At 34.3% G+C, this 20430-nt stretch overlaps 1 protein-coding gene across 1 annotated transcript in view; it reads right to left on the bottom strand.

The window, feature by feature from the left end:
- LOC101057669 (uncharacterized) overlaps nt 1–20430 on the bottom strand; it is a gene marked incomplete at its 5' end in the record, with an annotated part of 65216 nt that overhangs the window by 31731 nt on the left and 13055 nt on the right. Inside the window, 2 exon segments of the mRNA NM_001280263.1 lie at nt 4781–4820; nt 9717–9746.

Here is a 20430-nt window from a genome sequence, read left to right as displayed (position 1 = left end):
TTAAAAAGTCAGTGTTTTTTTTTTTTTTAGTTATACTTTAAGTTCTGAGGTACATGTGGAGAACATGCAGGTTTGTTACATAGGTATACATGTGCCACGGTGGTTTCCTGTACCCATCAACCCGTCATCTACATCAGGTATTTCTCCTAATGCTATCCCTCCCCCAGAACCACACCCCCACAACGGGCCCTGGTGTGTGATGTTCCCCTCCCTGTGTCCATGTCTTCTCATTGTTCAGCTCACACTTATGAGTGAGAATATGTGATGTTTGGTTTTCTGTTATTGTGTTAATTTGCTGAGAATGATGGTTTCCTTGCAAAGCACATTGACTCATCCTTTCTATGGCTGCATAGTATTCCATGGTGTATATGTGCCATATTTTCTTTATCCAGTCTATCATTGATGGGCATTTGGATTGGTTCCAAGTCTTTGCTATTGTGAACAGTGCCACAATAAATATACGTGTGCATGTGCCATTATAGTAGAATAAACGGTGTTGGGAAAATTGGCTAGCCATATGCAGAAAACTGAAACTGGATCCCTTCCTTACACCTTATACAAAAAGTAACTCAAGATGGATTAAAGACTTAAATGTAATACCTAAAACCATAAAAACCCTAGAAGAAAACCTAGGCAATACCATTTGGGACATAAACATGGGCAAAGACTTCATGACTAAAACACCAGAAGCAATGGCAACAAAAGCAAAAATTGACAAATGGGATCTAATTAAACTAAAGAGCTTCTGCACAGCAAAAGACACTATCATCAGCATGAACAGGCAACCTACAGAATGGGAGAAAATTTTTGCAATCTATCCATCTGACAAAGGGCTAATAGTTACAGTTTGAAGAAAACCTTGTTAATTTGAGATAAGAGTCCATATGCTCGTCTTGCATCAGTGTCCTTTGACATTAATGACTACTTTATACAGAAACTGAACTTATTTTAATCTCAAGATCAGCCCTTAAAATCTCACATGCCCACTTTTTCTGTGAGAGTCCCTGGATCTTGAGTTGTTGAATTGCTTTATTTTTGGCCCTGCGTCTCAAGAATGCAGTTTATTTTTATTGGCATCTTCTACTGGGTCTGAAGATGAGGCTTTAACTGCTCTCAGTATTTACAGTTTAGCAGGACTTGGAGTCCTTTTTAGACCCAGGAGTCAAAGCCCTGTAACTCAATGTCACAAAAACTTTAAAAGCACATATAGAAAGATACACAGATTTAATAACCTTAATTAAAGATAAAAATTTTATCAAAGTTTTTTTTCCTAAGCAAACCAAAACTTAATAATGGCATAGGAATTGCTTTTGATAAAATGAAATATCTTTTAGGCCAGTTACTGAAAGGCAGAAATAAAAACCATGTGCACTGAACAGAATATTATGTTGAAGAAAACATTTCCTTTGGGCATTTAAGAAAGCATTGTTAGCATCAGACCACAACAAACAGAAATTGAGGAAAAAAGACTTATACGAGCTGAAAATGAGTTGAAGGAGAACATTATCATTTTGCGCCCTTTAAAAGGGGAGAAAAACCTGAAAGTGGCAAGATGCAATAAAAGTTAAACTTGGGTAAAAAAAATTAAAATCTCCTATGATTTATCAAGGGTAAATCAATTCCTTAAGAAAATTTCACTGTTGGTTTCTTTTTTTTTTTAATAAATCCTCTTATTGTGACTTATGACTTATAAAGACCCTTCATGACATGCTTGAAATTTTTATTTGTCCTGAACATAACCTCTTGCTTAAACAACCATTTTATTCTAGGAATAAATCTACCATATAATATTGTTTCTCATATAAAATTATTTCTCTTTAACCTTTCTTACCAAAAAAATCACTATTTTTATAATTTTCTTTACATCTCTCTTATTTTCTGGTTTCTTTTACCTAGTTTTTACCTAGCTTTAAATAAGCTTTGAAATAGAAAAAAAATGGTTCACCTTTTTAAAAAAGACATGTTTTTTAGAAATAATGTTTTCTAAATATATATTTATAGATATATTTTTATAATATATAAAATAATTTGGATATTTATAATATATAATATATTTTTATAGTATATAGGGTATTATTTTATTGGAAAATATCCATATAATGAAATACCTATTATTAAATTTAATACAACTTTAGATTCTAAATTATGACATTTTCTACATGTATTTATCCTGTTACGTTTACCTAATTATTTTATTTTAATCATTTACCTACATAATTTGTGAAAACTGTGATAGTCATTATTTAAAGTTATAGAACTGCCATTGTGAAATTTTAACTGAGACAGTGAAAAAGATCTGACCTAACTGACTCCATCTTGCTTCTAACCTCAAGGCTGTTCTTGTTCATTCCTGGGCCTAGGCTGACCTAACTTTGGGAGGAAATTAATTTATACTTTAGCTTTGAAACAAAGACAGTAACAGTTCCTTCTCAAAACAAACCTTACAGCCTGTGGACTAGATTGCCTAAAGCCACAAGATTAGAAGTTATGGTAATCTTACTAAATTCAAGATGTAGCTATTGTTATAAAACCAATGTTATTGTTAATAAATCAATGTCTTATTTATTAAAGATTACACAAGCAAAGATCATTCTGCTTTGGGCTGGGATTATACTTTTGCAAACCCTATGCCAAATTTTGACACATTATATTATTTGGCAAGAATAAGTATTAAATTGCTTGATTAAATGTAAACAACAATGTCTGCTGGCAATTTTTAAGAGATTTCTAACATTACTTAACCAATAATTTTAAATCTAGATTATTTATTAAAGATTTTGCTTAAGTTACGTTAACTTGAAAAAGCAGTTGAGTAGTCTTTTCCCTTTTCCTGATAAAGTATTTGATTCAAGTGCTTTTATTTTCTTAAGCCAATTAATTAGAGTTCCTTTTTTCCAGTAGTGAAATGTTGTGTAAACAACACATAAACACATAAATGTATTAGGCATGCTGATAGAAATACATCTTATAGATTCATGATAAACTTTTTTTTGTTAAACTTTCAAAGTCTTGATAACCTGTTTTACTACCATAGGTAGTTGTTAGCTAAATAGCCTTAAATTTGCATATTAAAGGAAATAACTCAGGTGAAAATCCAAGAGCAAAATTTACATCATAAGATACAGTGAGAAAAATTCTGATATGCTAGAGGGAAATTAAAATGGGTTTAATTGCCAATTGAACATAAAATTACAGAAATTATGAACACACACACACACACACACACACACACACACACAGATCCTAAATCTTTTACTCCATAACTTTAGCCATGAGATAAATACAAATTCACTGGCTTGCAAGAATAACCTTTTGAATCCAAATAGTGGTTTTTATCTTAATAGAAGACAGCAGATTTAAAGCAGGCAGAAAAGAAAAATAGAGAAAAAGAGAACTTAGGAAGTCTGTAGTTTGCAGGTCGACCTCAGGGCTCTTTTACTTTAATGTAAGTGTACTCAAAGATCATATTACTTCCATTTTACATAAACCCTGGTAAGTGGAAGTGCCATAAAATCTATGGAGTGCTTGAAAGGGGGTCATTCTCCTTGTTTTCTCCTCATTCTTAGATTGTTTTCCACTCTTTTTCTTAAAAGGAGGAACTGAGCTGGGGCCTAGCGTTTTTGTGTGGTGGATCAATGTGTGCTGCTTGTGGGCAGGACTCCACAGTGTATCAACACTGAGTCATTTCCACACTCTTATGTGTCTCAGTTTCTCTCTCCAGAGGTCTGTGACCTCAGAGAAGACTCAAAATGGCAGGTGATCAGCCCTTATATGCATTTCCTGGACAAGTGGGGGGTTTTGTTATTGTTATTTTGAATTAATTTTTGTTGGGGATTTCCCTGCGGGGCTGTTGCACGCTGTGGGGGTTCAAAACCCCAGAGACTCCCACGAGGCCCCCAGTCACCCAGGGGTGCCTTTTGGTGGGAGGAACAAATGCCCTTTCTCTTTGGAGCTGAGAAAACTCAATCTCTCATTTAGCTTTGAAAACAGCAGTTCAGCTCCTCACACCAATGCACATAGACAAACCGAATTCAGAGTAATTTGGGAGAAAAAGCGTTGGAGAAGTCTCCTTAGAATGTATCTCCAGACTAGAATTAGAATCCTTAAACAACAACTTCCTGGGAGAGAGAAAAAGACAACAGCCAAGACCACTTTATTTAAACTCCTGCTCAGCCACCCCTACTTTGTAGCTCTCATCTGCCATTACACATGCCAAGGTCAAATCCTCTCACAGTACAAGGTAATCTCTGTGATCCCCAAAGCCAAAGAGGCCAAGTCATGCAATACAGGAAAACAGAGCTTTAGACCTAAGAAGAAGCTGCCCATGACTCTTGAAACTCCACCAAGAAAACAGAATACCCCAAAACAGGTGAATTCTTTAAAGTGGTTCAAGTCATTAGATGACTCCTTTAGATTTTTTGGTACTACAGATGGCAAAGGGGGCAGGAGGTACAGGGTGGAAGAAAAGTAAATGAAAGAACTTTTGTTTTTTAAAAAAACAAGACGAAAACTCATAAACTAAGTGCATGTTTTTCCTCCTCTGCAGTTGCGAGGAATTTTGTCCAAATTAGAGAGGCTTTGTTACCCAGAACTTGGAATTCTCACACAGATTTGACCAAGTCAGGTAAAATTGGTCAAATCTGATGGGTGAAAATCCAGAACAAACAACAACAATAAAAACCCCACAATATGATCACTGGGTGCTCTAATGGTAAGTAGAAATTAAGACCAGCTGGTTGTTAAACTTTAGCCAAGACAAAACCCCAATTCAGGTACTTACCTAGGGATGGGTCTCAGGCTGAAGACTGCTTTCTACCATTCTAGAAGCAGGGAAAAAAAAAAAGAGAGATCTCAAACTCATCTTTCCTGCTGAAAGGGAGCTCAAACTCCATAAAGAAGTTACCTGCCTTTCATTGTGATGGATACAGGAAGTCTCTCCTTCCTTGTTGGGAGCAAGTAAAACTCCAAAAAAGAAGGGAGGTGTACAGCAAAATAAACTTTAGATCTTGACCAAATTTTTGGAGATCAGAGATTCTCTGGAGGGGATGCTCACAGACCTCTGCAAATTCTCCCACTGGTTTGAGCCATACCAGTGAGAGGAGGTACCAGCTGGGCTTCCTGGGTCGAGTAGGGGCTCAGAAAGCTGTGAAACTTACTCATTTCCTGCATCAGGACTTACTTCAGTCCTGGATGAATAATATCGAAGATATATGCTTAAAATATTCCTAACACCAGGACTTGTGCATGTGTTTTCTTCCTCAAGAAAGCTATAAACAGCTAAAAGCTTGCTATAAGTTTCCCTGTGTTCTCTCTCCCTTCCCCGTCCCCTAAAACTAAAGGAAAAGGAATGTTAACTTCCCCTTTCTCTGTGACCAGCAGACCTTATCTATACTCCCCATTCCAATTCCTTGTAAACATACTTTGTAAAGTCCTGTAAGATCCTGTCTCCTTTGCCATGCTGCTACAAGGTCATAAAGTAGATAAAACCTAAGTTGCAATTCTGGTTTTCCTCAAAATCTTAGACATGTCACAAAATAATTTACTGCCTTTGTTTCTCACTCTGGTAACATCTTCCTGCTGCACATATTTCCCTCCTTGAAGAGTTTAAAAGGCAATCACCCAAAACCAATACCGGCTACCCATTCAGGACCCCTTCCACGCTGTGGAAGCTTTGTACTTTCACTCTGCCCAATAAAGCCTACAGCTTTTTTCTATCATTCCGTGTCTCTATCACTCGCCGCAGACAGCTGCCACATCAATTCTTTGGCATGGCTTGGCAAGAACCTTAGGCGTTACACTGGTACCAAGCACTGATAGGAGATTTGTCAAAGGTCTGGGGCATCTCCACTCAGAATTCCTCTGGGGTTACCAAAATGTGAACCCCCAAAATCTGAGACAGGTCTCAGTAAATTTAGAAAGTTTATTTCGCCAATGTTCCAGACATGCGCCCATGACACAACCTCAGAAGGTCCTGATGCCATGTGCCCAAGGTGACCAGAGCACAGCTTGGTTTTACACATTTTAGGGAGACGTGAGACATCAATTAATATGTGTAAGATGTACATTGGTTCAGTCTGGAAAGGTGGAACAACTTGAGGCAAAGGCAGGAAAACTGGAAGCTGAGAGGGAGCTTCCATGCCATAGGTAGATAAGAGACAAATGGTTGTGTTCTTTTGAGTTTCTGATTAGCCTCTCTAAATGAGGCAAACAGATATGCATTCATCTCCGTGAGCAGAGGGGTGACTTTGAATAGAATGGGAGGCAGATTTGCCTTAAGCAGTTTCCAGCTTGACTTTTCCCTTTAGCTTAGTGATCTTGGGGCCCCAAGATTTATTTCCTTTTCTCAATATACACTATATATACTTTTATCTATATTGCATTCATCATTGAACAATATATTTTGGAGTTAACTACTTAGTAAATTATGGAGTTTATTCCATTTTCCAGCAGTACAGCATACTTCTTGATTTTTCATTGTTTACTCAGTTTCCTAAGCAACATAATTCATCCAACCAGTCAACCTAAACAGCATTCAGGTTGTTTCTGGTCTTTTGCTATTTTAAATAATGCTGAAATCAATGTACATAAGTCATTTTCTATTTTTTGTCAATTTAACTTTGAATAGATTCCCAGTATTCTGAAATAAGTTTGCTGGTTCAAAGGATAAAGGAATGTACAATTTTGATAAACATTGGCAAATCTCCCCTAAAGAGTGATATGCCAGTTTGCATTTCCATAGTGATATATAAATGTCCTTGTGATCTACAGCTTCGAACTTTAGATTTGTAAAAGCTTGAGAGATAATGAATGATATTTAAATGAAGTTTTATTTGCTTTTCTCTTATTATTATTGAAGTTGAACATATTGTCATATGTGTAACAGCCACTGACATTTCTTTTTCTGGCATTTAATATTCATACTATTTGCTCTTTTATTATGATACATTGTTGATTTTTTCCTGATTAATTTTAGAAGCCCTTTATAAATTTAACAGTCATTTTGTTTCAAAGAAGTTGCAATTTTATTTTTCAGTTTGTCATTTGTCATTCTTATCTACGATGTTTTTGAGATGAAATGTTTATTATAATCAAATTCATATTTTCCATTACTGTGCTGAATTTTGAATACTTATTAAATTTTACTACTTGTGCATTTCTAAGAATTCACTCATTATTTACTAATTTTTATAGAAACTTCATAACCGAAATTTTATACATTTATTTATCTGCTTACAATATATGCTGATGTAGAGATGAGACATGGATCCAGTTTTTCCTTCTAGAACCACCTAGTTATCAAAACATCAATTATCTTTTCCTCACTGATTTGAGATGCCTTGTTAGTGTACACTGAATTTCCAAATATAATTTGTCTAATTCTGGGTTTTCTATCTTATTTCATTGGTATGCCTGTCAGTTCTGATGTTGATACTAAACTACTTTAACTACACAGACTTTATATCATATTTAAAAGCTTGGTATGGTTTGCTTCCCCACATTGCTTTTCTGAATTTCCTAACTACTCTTTTAAACAATCCTTCTGAATAAAATTTATAATTAGCTTCCTCAGCCCTTAAAATCAAAGTGAAAATACTTACTAGAACTGAATAACTCATCAGTTAACTCAGAGGGAATTTCTATCTTTTTAATATTAAAACTTCCTATATAGAAACACGGTATCTTTATTTATTTTTTATTTATTTATTTATTTATTTTTGAGACGGAGCCTGGCTCTGTCACCCAGGCTGCAGTGCACTGGTGCGATCTCTGCTCACTGCAATCTCCGCCTCGTGAGTTCAAGTGATTCTCCTGCCTCGGCCTCCCTAGTAGCTGGGACTACAAGCGTGTGCCACCATACCCAACTAATTTTTGTATTTTTAGTAGAGATGGGGTTTTGCCATGCTGGCCAGGCTGGTCTCAAACTCCTGACCTCAGGTGATCCACTCTCCTTGGCCTCCAAAGTGCTGAGATTACAGGCGTGAGCCACTGTGCCCTCCTGGTATCACTTTTTTTTTTGATGAAGTTACTGAATTTTCAGTAGCATCCATGATTTTTTTATTAAAACATATTTTAAAATAAATTCAGAGATAAGATATTATTAAAAAGGAAAAGAAGGACTAGAAGGAAAACTGGAGAAAATGCATTTAACTAGAGTAAAAATACCAAGATGGGGAGATCTCAAAGGAATGTTCAAATACAGGGCCAAAATAAGATTGTACATATACTAAGTTCACAAAAGCAAGAACAGGATAAACCCATGATTTTAAAAAATAGGAATAAAACAGAATACCCACATATGTCACTGGGATATTTCAGATCACCAGAGATCGTTTTTTAATCCTTTAGAGAATTTGGTGCTTGTTGGTATTATAAATTTGATAACAAAATATAAGCTTACTGAATAAGAATCATTTTAATTGTATTAATATCATGTTAATAATCATGTTAATCATTTTGATTAGCAATTGTGTTAATGCAAAATTAATATTATTTTAGGAAAAATTAATCATATATACTTCTTATTTCTAGTTACACAAAGAACTGGTCCTCAGGACAAAAGGGTGTCTAAGTTCAACACAAGAGTTCAACAAGAATCATAAAATGATGGCTGCATAGCAAGCATAAATAGCAGATTCATATGGAAGAATCAGTAGAATTTTTTACAGTTTGGATGCTCTTAGGCATCTTAATGATTATTTAACGATTAGAAAAAGGGGCAAAGAGAAGAAATCATGGATAGGGAAGTGGGAAACAGCATTAAGCTATTTTGAACAATTGATGAAGTGTGAGAAAATATAATCTGTTAGATCTCAATGCTTAAGACATTCTCTGAGTGATATTGATAAAAGGCTTTTGTGATAGATAGATAGATTGAATTGGCCTGATTGTGCAGAATGTAAACATAATATTAAAATTAATATTAATATTTAAAATATTAAAAGTTAAAAATAATATTAAAATCTTTCAAACTGATTTTCTATTCTCAGGATAAAAATAATAACAAAATATATAAAAATATATAAAGTAATGTAACTATTATATATGTTTAATTATAAATATAATAGTATGGCTGACATATTTGCAAGTGGGAGATAGAAAATAATGGGGAACATAAGGCTTCCACTACCTTACTGAACAGCAATCAAAGAGTAAGTTTTAAATTTTGTAGATAATAAAGCAGATATTTTGTTTTAAAAGTAAACAGCTTATTAATAATCTTTGTGATCAAATAAAAGTCAAGGGGTGAATTAAAATTAAAGGCATACCATAAAATTTGTGAAGGGAAGGTGGAAGAAGATGGTTTCTCAGTATAGTTCTTTGTCTTTTATTGAGGGAAGACATTAAATATCATTTCATATTTTAGGAAGAAATCATGGTACAATAATATATTTGAGAATTCTATAACAAAAAATCATAATATAGCCATGTGTTGCTTAATGACAGGAATATGTTCTGATAGATGTCTTCTTTGGCGATTTTGTCACTGTAGAGTAAAATTACACAAACTAGATAGGAGAGCCTATTACACACCTAAGCTATACAGCATAGCCTATTGCTCCTAAGCTACAAATTTGTACAGCAGACTACAGTATTAAATACTGTAGGCAATTATAATACAATTGTGAGTATTTGTGCATCTAAAAATATCTAAATCTAGAAAAGGTACAGTAAAAATATGGTATAAAAAATACGATACACCTGTATAGGATACTTACCAGGAATGAAGCTTGCAGGACTGGAGGTTGCTGTGGGTGAGACATTGAATGAGTGGTGAGTAAATATGAAGGCCCAGGCATTACTGTCTACTTTATAAATACTGTACATGGAGTCAACATTAAATTTATTTAGAAATTTTTCTTTCTTCAATAATAAATTAATCTTAGTTTACTATAACATTTTTTCTTTATAAACTTTTTATTTTTAATCTTTGACTTTTGTAATAACATCCTAAAACACACATTGTACAGCTTTACAAAAATATTTTATTTTTTATATCCTTATTATTTTTGTATTTGTAACATTTTTATATATTTTTAATATTTAAACTTTTTTGTTAAAAACTAAGATACAAAAATACACATTTACCTCAGCCTAATCAGGGTCAGGATTATCAATATTACTGTCTTCAACCTCCACATCTTGTTCCCCGGGAAAATATTCAAGGGCAATAACATGCATAAAGCTGTCATATTTTATGACAACAATGCCTTCTTCTGGAATATCTCCTGAAGGACCTGCCTGAGGCTGATTTACAGTTAATGTTTTTTATAAGCAGAAAAGTATAACTTTTCAAAGTTTTACTCTAAAATAATGATAGAAAGTATAGCATAATAAATATATAAACAAGTAACGGTCATTTATTGTCATTATCAAGTATTATGTAATGTACGCAATTACATGTGCTATAATTTTATACAACTGGCAGTGCAGTAGGTTTGTTTACAGCAGCATTGTCACAAACATGTGAGTAATGCATTGAACTGATATGTCAGAATGGCTACAATGTCAGTAGATGATAAGAATTTTTCAGCTCCATTATTATCTTATGGGACCACTGTCCTATATGTGGTCTGTTGTTAATTGAAATGTTGTTATACAGCACATGACTGCACCTAAAAAAATAAATGATGACCATGCCAGAGAGTGGCAAGTGTATTAGGAAGAAAAAAGTGGATATTTGCGTACAATAAACATATACAATTTTGATTTGTCAATTTAAAAATTCAATTAAAAAAGAACAGAGTTGATGAGGGATAAAAAGTTTAATTAAAAATGGGCAAAGGATGTGAACAGGCATTTCTTAAAAGAATACATACCAGTGGCCAACAAACATATGAAAAAATTACTTAACATCACTAATCAGCATAGAAATGCAGATCAAAACCACAATTTGATACCATCTTACACAAATCAGAATGGCAATTATTAAAAAGTCAAAAAACAACAAAAGTTGGTGAAACTGTAAAGAAAAAGGAATACTTGTAGACTGCTAGTGGAAATAAACTAGTTCATCAACTGTGGAAAGCAGTTTAGAGATTTCTCAAAGAATTTAAAACAGAACTACCATTGAACTCAGCAATCTCGTTACTGGGTATATACTCAAAGGAAAATAATTCATTCTATCAAAAAGACACATGCATCCTCATGTTCATTGCAGTGTTATTCACAATAGCAAATACATAATGTCAACCTAGGTACCCATGAACAGTGGACTGGACGAAAAAGAAATCTGGTACATGTACACCATGGAATACTATGCAGCCATTAAAAATAATGAAATCACATTTTTTGCAGCAACATGGATGAAGCTGGAGGACATTATCTTAAGCAAGCTACTTCAAGAACAGAAAGCCAAATACCATGTTCTTACTTATAAGTGCGAGCAAAATGATTAATACATATTAGTGTAAAGATGTGAAAAATAGAGACTGGGGACCACTAGATGAAGCAGGAGAAGGGGTAATTGGGCAGAAGAATCACCTGTTAAGAACTATGCCTAGTGCGTGTGTGACGGGATCAGTGGAACAAACCACAAGCCTCAGTGCCACACAATTTGTCTATGTAACAAACACATATGTGTACCCTTTAATCTATAATAAAAGTTGAAATTATATGTTTAAAAATATGTACAGAGTAGAATGGAGGTTACCAGAGGCTGGAGGGTAGAGAGATTTAGGAAAATCAAGGTATACAACATTTCAGTTAGATAGAAGGAATAAGCTCAGGAGATCCATTGTACCTCATGGTGATTATAGTAAATACCAACATATTGTATACTTGAATATTGCTAAGAGGGTAGATTTTTTAAGTGTTCTCACCAAAAAAATTTTAAGTATGCAAGGTAGTATGTTAATTAGTTTGATTTAGTTATTCCACAATGTATACAATTATCAAAGCATCATGTTATATACTAGAAATATAAATATATTTTTGTCAGTAACTAAATACATATCAATGGGCATTTGAGGCAAATGGCATATTTAGTGGCATGCCAAATGAAAAGTAAAAGCAGTGTTGCTTATCTATATCTAGATATTTTAGGAATTTGTCCTTTACCTGTAAATTTAAAATTAGAAGATCTATAGGAAAATTCCATTTAATTTTTGGTATTGGTGATTTTAGCTGTCTATATTTTATTTATCAGTATTACCAGTAGTTTATTATCTTGTGAATCTCTTATGTTGTGTATAAATTTGCTTTGAAAATCCTTACATTTTAATTTAATAATTTTCATTCTTGTGCTGAGTCTAGAATCTTGATTTTTATATAGATCTGTTTATTTTATGTCAAGTCTAAATATACACTCAGGACACCCATTGTATGTCATAGTGACTATAGTTAAAAACAACATATTGCATATGTATATTTATGTTTATTAATTGATTACTTAAATAATATTTAAATATTCATATATTTTATTTTATCATTTTAATCACTTTAATTATTGCTAACCTTCCAACTCCTAACTGAATCACATTAAATACATTATTGTTTTATCCGCTAACTCCCATATTTACATCAACTGCAGGTCTGCTTGTTTTTTTTTTATTGTATTGTTCTTCCGTAATATAATTTCTGTCTCTTAGTTTGCCTAGTGTGTGTTTATTAATTGGATGTTAGAAAGTATATTTCTTCCCATTTAATTTTAAATTTAATTTAATTTAATTTTAAGTCCACATGCAGGATGTGCAGGTTTGTGACGTAGGTAATTGTGTGACATGGTGATTTGCTGCATCTATCAACCCACCACTTACATATTAAGCCCAGCATGTATTAGCTATTTTTCCAGATGCTCTCCCTCCTCCTACCCGCTATAACAGGCCGCAGTGTGTGATGTTCCCCTCCCTGTGTCTGTGTGTTCACATGGTTCAGCTCCCACTTATAAGTGAGAACATGTTGTGTTTGGTTTTCTGTTCCTGTGTTAGTTTGCTGAGGATAATGGCTTCTAGCTCCATCCATGCCCCTGCAAAGGACATGATCTTGTTCCTTTTTATGGCTGCATGGTATTCCATGGTGCTCCAACAAACAAATGAAAAAAAGCTCAACATCACTGATCATTTGAGAAATGCAAATCAAAACCAAAATGAGACACCATCTCATGCCAGTCAGAAGGGTGATTATTAAAATGTCAATGAACAACAGATGCTGGCAAGGTTGCAGACAAATAGGAACACTTTTACACTGTTGATGGGAGTGTAAATTAGTTCAACCATTGTGGATGACAGTGTGGTGATTTCTCAAATACCTAGAACCAGAAATACCATTTGACCCAGCAATTGCATTACTGAGTATATCCAAAGAAATATAAATCATTCTATCATAAATATAAATGCACGCCTGTGTTCATTGCAGTACTATTCACAACAGCAAAGACATGGAATCAACCCAAATGGCCCATCAGTGGTAGACAGGGTGAATAAAATGTGGCCCATTTTTCTTCTGTTATGCAGACAGACTAAGGACTGATTACCTTGATCCAACTGGGGATAGAGTTCATTCAAATATAGATCGTAACTCTGGGAAGTTTCTGTCAACTCCTTTTGCCTCTGTTCCTAGGGCATAGCTCTCATGACCTTTCACTAAGATGATGTATATTTATTGTCCACATTTTTCCCACCCCTGGCTAGTCCTGAATTCTAACACTTGTTTCCTCAGAACAGCTAGATCGCTAGCAGCCTACTATTTGCTGTAATTATCAGTAGCTCCCTACATAGTTGCTTCTCCTCCTATCCCATGAAACTTCATAATTAGCCACAGCCCTATGGGGAGAATCAGCCAAAGCAGGTTGTTATTCATTACTTTTTCTCAGGCTCTTGTCCCTCCTAGGGTCAATTTTGTCAATTTCTATCTTTCATCAATTTCTGTTTTCATTAGGCCACAAAATACTTTGCTAGCTAACTTGCCCCCTCTTCAGTTCTCTTCGAGGACAAAACATTAATTCTCAGCCTTTTATATTGTGTCATCATTTGGCAAATGCCAACAGAGAACCTAAAGTTTCAAAAAGTGAGCGTTATCAAAAAGGAATTACAGTCAGTGAAAAAAGTTCAATCCCTAAAGGATACATACTGATTCCTTTTAATCATATTTTCAAAATAACAAAATTTTTGTGAAGATCAGTTGATGCCATAGGTTAAGGATGTTGGAGGGTGAGTGTGGCAATAGAATAAAAGAAAGAGGGAGACTTTTATTAGTGGAATTGCTTTGTATTTTGATTGTGGTGGTGGTTACATGAACATACACGTGATGAAATTACATAGGACAATACATACACATTTGTGTGTACAAAAGATTACATGTGAATTTATGAAGTTTGAATAAACTCTATGTATTCTGCTAGTGGGAGTTTTCTGGTTATATTGTTTTATAATTATGCAAGATGTTACCATTTGGAGAAACCGGGTGAAAAGTACATATGACATCTCTATATTTTTTGCAACTTCTTGTGAATCTATATTTACTTCAAAATTTAAAGTTTTCTTAAAAGTAGCATCCTCATCTCATCCTATTAACAGTCTTTACTGGTTATTTTCCATATAAATGCTCTTTAAATTATATTTAGATATGGAAGTAATTTTTGTTGAATTTAATTGTTTTCATTTTTCTACTAAAGTTCACAGTATCATTCAATGTTGAATAAATGGATTGCTCTATTGTTAATATTTGTGTCTTTTAAAGTATTATTATATTAACTGGATCCTCTGTGAATCTATTTCTATTTCATCTGGTAATCTATATATTTACTTATCTCATCTATCATCAAATAGTTATCTATCTAGTAGCTAGTTTTCAATAATTTTGTAAAATGTGGAGATTACTGAATGACAGTGACTTTCTCCAGAGCTTACAATCATAGTATGGGCAGTATCATCTCTCGGGGTGTGAACAAATTCCTTAGATATTAGAATGGTTTGTGGCTCTTGAATGCTCACCCCTACCAAATTAAATATTATTCCTTTTAGGTATTAATTTCATGAAGAGAGTGTAATTAGCAAAAATATATTTTAAATGCTTATTGGAATGTTGATAACGAAGAAAAATTGAGAAACACTGCTCTAGAGAAGAGCTATGTTTGCTATTGTCAGGCAGCTAACAAGAGCAGGGCTCTCAAAATGCGGTTGGCAACCTATGGGGAAGCAGATATTTGTCAAGAGGGCCACTAGGCTCAAATGATTGTCACAATACTACCAAGATGGATTTTAACATTTTACACTCATTCTCTCATGAGTGTACAGTGGCATTTTCTTTAAACTACATGAAATGTGATTCCACAACGTATCAAATGCAGAAGCAAATATAGTCTATCAGTCATCTATTACACCAGACTTTAAAGATATTTCAACCAATGTAAAATAATGCAGTGCTTTTCACTTGTGATTTTTGAAAATGTTTTTTGAAAACGTTTTTCTTAATAAAGTATGTTATCTACGTTAACATGTGGTGGGTTTCTTGTTATGTGTACATAAATTTACTATAGTTTTAAAATTCTGTTTTAGTTTCTAATATTATAAATGTTAATAGATATCTATCACATAAGAAAAACTCTTTGGTGTACTAAGCAATGTTTAACAGAATAAAATACATCCTTTCGTTGAGGGGCAAACACCTAGATGAATGATGGCTTGATGACTTTGATGCACTTAATAATGTACTCATCTATTTTGAGAGTCACTGAGGTAGCTAAAGTAGCAATTTCAGACCAACTATATCCAGTCAGAAATTCTATTCTCATGAAATTTTTATTTTGTCCTAGAAAAGATGACTATTTCAGGTTCACATTCACTCCCAGAGTATTACCTTTCAGAGTTTCAGCTGAAAGTTGAGGAAGTGTAATGGGACTCTACCTATTTGATGGATCCTGATCTCCTGTTTTGCCCTGATGGTTCTACCAAATCATCTGTTTATGCCTCAAAATCTTACTGCTCTTGAATTTGGAAAGAAGTAACTCTAAAATGGTGATCTCATCTGATATCGTTTGGCTGTGTCCCCACCCAAATCTCATCTTGAATTGTAGCTTCCATAATTTATGCATGTTGTGGGAGGGACCTGGTGGGAGATAATTGAATCATAGGGGCGGTTTCTTCCATACCATTCTTGTGGTGTGAATAAGTCTCATGAAAGCTCATGGTTTTATAAGGGGTTTCCCCTTTCGCTTGTCTCTCATTCTCTCTTTGCATGCTGCCACGGAAGACGTGGATTTTTTCTTCATCTTCTACTATAATTGTGAGGCTTCCCCAGTCACGTGGAACTGTGAGTCAATTAAACCTGCTTTACTTTATAAATTACCCAGTCTTGAGTATGTCTTTATTAGCAGTGTGAGAACAGACTAATACACTATCTATCTAGGGCTCTCTTCTATTTGAAATCTTAGTCCCACGTTTTGTTTAGCTTAATGCTAAACAAAATGATATGGTTTCAAAAAAGAAACAGCTGAATTTGAATTATAAATAATATGGTTTCAAAACAGAAAAAAAATCTGCTTTTACATTTTAAAATGACAAATTTTACTTCAACAATTTAATTAAATTATTAATACTAATTTTAAAACATTTCATAATTTTTTTACCCAGAAAAAATATTACTTCATGGAATATTTGGTTTTCTATTGGAAAAAGCTATAACGAACAAAAAATAATATGAACAAAAAAATACAAAATAAATATATTTAATAAGTTTCCAGCCACTGTTTTAAAACTTTTGCCTATAACTTGTCATATAATTTTCTCAAAGGTATTGTTATTTGTCCTTACAGATTAAAAATATGTATATTGAAACACCTGAAAAAGTCTAAGCATTCCCCTCTTTTTGTCCTCCCTCTTCTGCCTGAATAGACTCTCTGCTCATGGTCTATCATTAAGTTCTACTATTCTTAAATAATAAATGTCTATCTCACTCGATCTACCTCTCTCATTTAAAAAGCAAGAGAACAATTTTCTCTTGAAAGGTTAGTTCAGTGAAAAGGAGCTTACATAAAAATGCACACAATTTGTTAATGCTAGCAAATTTCAGTTGAAGAGATAAACACACAGATAAATGATGGTTTGATGACTTTGATGCATTTAATATTTCACTCACCTAGTAACACTTTACTCATGCTGATTCAAGTCTTAGAGTTTGCAATTCTATAATCATGTTAAGATAAAATTAATTAGAATGAAATAATACCTATTCTTTTTCTCACAACACACATGCAACTAAGTAAGCTTTATCAAATGAAGTTCAACAATATTTTCTTAATAACATACACAAAGACATATTCCAGCAACACCTAAGGAGCGCTTTTCCAATGTAATAAGGGAATTACAATATAGATATCTACATTATAAATATTTCAAAAGTAAATAAGAAAGAAATTATTCATAAGCAGGTGGAGAAAAGTAGAATAAGAAAAGGATGGATTGACTTGTTAAGCTCTTCTCCATCCTTAATTCCTCTACCATATGCTTGTGGAAAGGAGAGAGAATTCTAGAGACTGAGGGAATATTACATGAAGGGCAGCAACAAATTTAGAGGCTCAAAAAATAGATGTGTTTATTTTTAATAAGTATTACATATATATAAGCTACATATTATTAAAGATGATTTTTATAATCATCAAAATTCATCCTGAATAAGACTATGCATAAACATGTTTTTATAAATGAGTGAATACATTTTAAAAGGAATAACACAGACACACAATATATTACAAGATACACTTCATGCAGAGATTATCATTTTACTTTGGGATACAGGTGCAGAATGTGCAGGTGTGTTACATAGGTATACATGTGCCATGGTGGCTTGCTGCACTTATTGACCCGTCCCCTAGATTCCCTCCACTCAGCCCCCAAACCCCAACAGGCTCTGCTGTCTGTTGTTCCCCTCCCTGTGTCCATGTGTTCTCATTGTTCAACTCTCACTTATAAGCGAGAACATGTCTTCTTTGGTTTTCTGTTCCTGTGTTACTTTGCAGAGGATGATGGCTTCCAGCTTTATCCATGTCCCTGCAAAGGACATGATCTCATTTGTTTTTATGGCTGCATAGTATTCCATGGTGTATATGTACCATATTTTCTTTTTCCAGTCTGTCATTGATGGACTTTTGGGTTGGTTTCACGTCTTTGTTATTGTAAATAGAGCTTCAATAAACATACATGTGCATGTGTCTTTATAGTAGAATGATTTATATTCTTTGGGGTATATACCCAGTAATGGAATTGCTGGGTCAAATGGTATTTCTGGTTCTAGACCTTTGAAGAATCACCACACTGCCTTTCACAATGGTTGAGCTAATTTACATTCCCACCAACAATGTAAAGCGTTCTTATTTCTCTGTAGCCTTCCAACATCTATTGTTTCTTGACATTTTAATAATTGACATTCTGCTTGTCATGAAATTGTGTCTAATTTTGGTTTTGATTTGCATTTCTCTAATAATCAGTGATGTTGAGCTTTTCTAATGTTTTTTGGCCACATAAATGTCTTATTTTAAGAAATGTCTTTGCCCAGTTTTCAATGGGATTGTTTGTTTGTTACTTGTAAATTTGTTTAAGTTCCTTGTAGATTGTGGATATTAGAGCTTTGTCGGATGGGTAGATTGCAAAAAATTTCTTCCATTCTGTAGGTTGCCTGTTCACTCTGATGACAGTTTATTTTGCTGTGCAGAAGCTCTGTATTAGATCTCATTTGTTAATTGTGGCTTTTGATGCAATTGCTTTTGGCGTTTTCGTCATGAAGTCTTTGCCCATGCCCATGTCTTGAATGTTATTGCCTAGGTTTTCTTCTCGGGTTTTTATGATTTTGGGTTTTACATTTAAGTCTTTAACTCATCTTGAGTTAATTTTTGTATAATGTGTAAGGAAGAGATCCAGTTTCAGTTTTCTGTATATGGCTAGCTTGTTTTCTCAGCACCATTTATTGAATAGGAAATCCTTTCCCTATTGCTTCTTTTTGTCAGGTTTGTCAAAGATCAGATGGTTGTAGATGTGTGGTGTCATTTCTGAGGTCTCTGTTCTGTTCCATTTATCTATATATCTGTTTTTGTAGTAGTACCGTGGTGTTTTGGTTACTGTAGCCTTGTAGCATAGTTTGAAATCAGGAGTGATGCCTCCGGCTTTGTTCTTTTTGCTTAGGATCGTCTTGGCTATACAGGCTCTTCTTTGGTTCCATATGAAATTTAAAGTAGTTGTTTGAATTCTATGAAGAATGTCAATGGTAGTTTGATGGGAATAGCATTAAACCTATAAATTACTTTGGGCAGTATGGCCATTTTCATGATATTGATTCTTCCTATACATGAGCCTGGAATGCTTTTCCATTTGTTTGTGTCCTCTCTTATTTCCTTGAGCAGTTGTTTGTAGTTCTTCTTGAAGAGGTCCTTCACATCTTTTGTTAGCTGTATTCCTAGGTATTTTATTCTCTTTGTAACAATTGTGAATGGGAGTTCATTCATGAGTTGGCTCTGTGTTTGTCTATTGTTAGTGTAAAGGAATGCTTGTGACTTTTGCACATTGATTTTGGATCCTGAGACTTTGCTGAAGTTGCTTATCAGCTTAAGGAGTTTTGGGGCTGAAACAATGGGGTATTCTAAATATAGAATTATGTCATTTGCAAAGAGAGACAATTTGACTTCCTTTCTATTTGCATATGCTTGCTTTCTTTTTTTTTTTTTTTTTTTTTTTGCCTGATTGCCCTAGTCAGAACTTCCAATACTATGTTTCACAGGAATGGTGAGAGAGAAGGCATCCTTGTCTTTCACTGGTGTTGGAAGGGAATGCTTCCAGCTTTTGCCCATTCAATATGATATTGGGTGTGGGCTTGTCTTGAATATCTCTTATTATTTTGAGATATGTTCCATCAATACCTGGTTTATTGAGAGTTTTTAACATGAAGGGATGTTGAATTATATCAAAGGCTTTTTCTGCATCTATTGAGATAATCATGTGGTTTTTGTCTTTGGTTCTGTTTATGTGACGGATTACATTTACTGATTTGCATATGTTGAACCAAACTTGCATCCCAGGGATGAAGCCAACTTGATTGTGGTGGACAAGTTTTTTGATGTGCTGTTGTATTTGGTTTGCCAGTATTTTATTGAGGATTTTCGCATCGATGTTCATCAGGGATATTGGCCTGAAGTTTTCCCTTTTTTGTTGTGTTTCTGCCAGGTTTTGGTATCAGGACGACGGTGGTTTCATAAAATGAGTTAGGAGGCCTGGTGCGGTGGCTCACACCTGTAATCCCAGCAATTTGAGAAGCCGAGGCAGGTGGATCATGAGGTCAGGAGTTCGAGACCAGCCTGGCCAGCATGGTGAAAACCCTGTCTCTACTAAAAATACAAAAACTTAGCCAGGCATGGTGGCACGCACCTGTAGTCCCAACTACTCAGGAGGCTGAGACAGGAGAATTGCTTGAACCCAGCAGGTGGAGGTTGCTGTGAGCCAAGATTGC

The sequence above is a fragment of the Pan troglodytes genome, chromosome 4, assembly GCF_028858775.2.
Source record: "Pan troglodytes isolate AG18354 chromosome 4, NHGRI_mPanTro3-v2.0_pri, whole genome shotgun sequence".
In the NCBI taxonomy this organism is placed as follows: Eukaryota; Metazoa; Chordata; class Mammalia; order Primates; family Hominidae; genus Pan; species Pan troglodytes.
The sequence above is the reverse complement of the archived record's forward strand: the minus strand, read 5'-3'. Positions and strand labels throughout refer to the sequence as shown.